This window comes from Alligator sinensis, unplaced genomic scaffold (assembly GCF_000455745.1).
Source record: "Alligator sinensis unplaced genomic scaffold, ASM45574v1 scaffold1208_1, whole genome shotgun sequence".
Classification (NCBI taxonomy): Eukaryota; Metazoa; Chordata; order Crocodylia; family Alligatoridae; genus Alligator; species Alligator sinensis.
Window position 1 is genome coordinate 611733 of NW_005842782.1, and position 1364 is coordinate 613096.

The window sequence follows — 1364 nt, forward strand, 5'->3', positions numbered from 1 at the left end:
GCCCTGTCCGGCTGAATTCAGCAGCAGAGGAAAAGAGGGGGTGGTGAGCCTTTGGGCTCCGGAGCTGTGTGAAAGCAGAGAACTCAGACAGACCCTGCTCTGACAGGCTGGTGAGCTCGGAGCTCGCTGTGCTTGTGTCTCACAGCCAAAGACAGGTGCGACTGCACTGCTGCACCCCCCTGGATTCGCCCCCAGCACCCCCCATCTGCTCATTCGATCCATCACTTCCCAGTCGCCGAGCCCTTCGCTCTCACCCCATCTGATTCCAACATCCCCTGCAGACCAGCTCCTCCCTTTTTGCCACCTGGCTCCTCTGCCCCCACCGGAGTCTTTATTTGCCCCAGGGGCTGAAGAGATGCCCAGTGGAGCCTCCAGTGTCCAATGAAAAGGAAGGGAGGGGATATGAAATGAAAGGTTAGGAGATGGGGGAGGGTATTGGCATGGAGACTGGGGTCAGAACTGGAGTGAGGGGCTTTGGCTGGGCATTAAGAGAGGAGGTGGGGAGTGGGAAATGGGGCAGACAGAACCGTGACTGGATCTGCCCAGCCTGGAGACTGAAGGTGCTGATGCTCAGTTCAGCAGCCACCTACCATGCCCAGAGCCAGGGCATTGTCCCAGACTCGTGGACCCTCTTGAGCTCCACAGAGACGAAAGCAACTGGCACCTGGCCTGGAGTGAGGGGCTTTGTACTGGCACAGAGGGCAGTAAGGACCCGATCCCAGAGTGAGGCCTCTGGAGAAGGCAGTGGCATGTTTAATCCTGCCATACCAGTGCGGGGGTCCCCTCCAGAGGCCCCCAGTGACTCAGGCACAGAGTTAAGGAACAATTTGCTTGGTGCCCCAGAGAAAGCTCAGTGAGAAGCTCTGGGAGTGAGGGCTACTCCCAGAGGGTAGAGCAAGGGAGCAGTCAGGACTCCTGGGCTCTGCCCCGACATGTGGGAGGGGAGTAGGATCCTGTGGCTACAGCAGCTTTGCCTGCTGTCAAGCTGTAAGTGATCCAAGTGTAAATTTTCAACCAGCCCGAATGTAAATGCTGTCTTGCCTTGGAGTCCTGAGGTGGGGGGTGGCAGAGGCTCCATGGGCCCAAACCTGAAGGGGGTTTTCCCTTGGCCAGGTCTTATAGCTGTATTTCTCCCTCACGTGGATCTGCTGACCTGTGAGCCCAGATCACAGCTGTAGTTTTGCTGTGGGTGTCCACAGTGTCCCTCTTACCGTCCTGGAGCTCCTGATGTATTGCAAGGGGTGGGTTAGATTAAACCTTTGGTTGCACCAGATGCATGGCTGGGGTCTCTCTCCCTTTTGGATTCTCCACGTGGAGGTCTTTTAGAGTTCTCCCTGCTCTTGGTTCATGCGATTAGTCTCTCT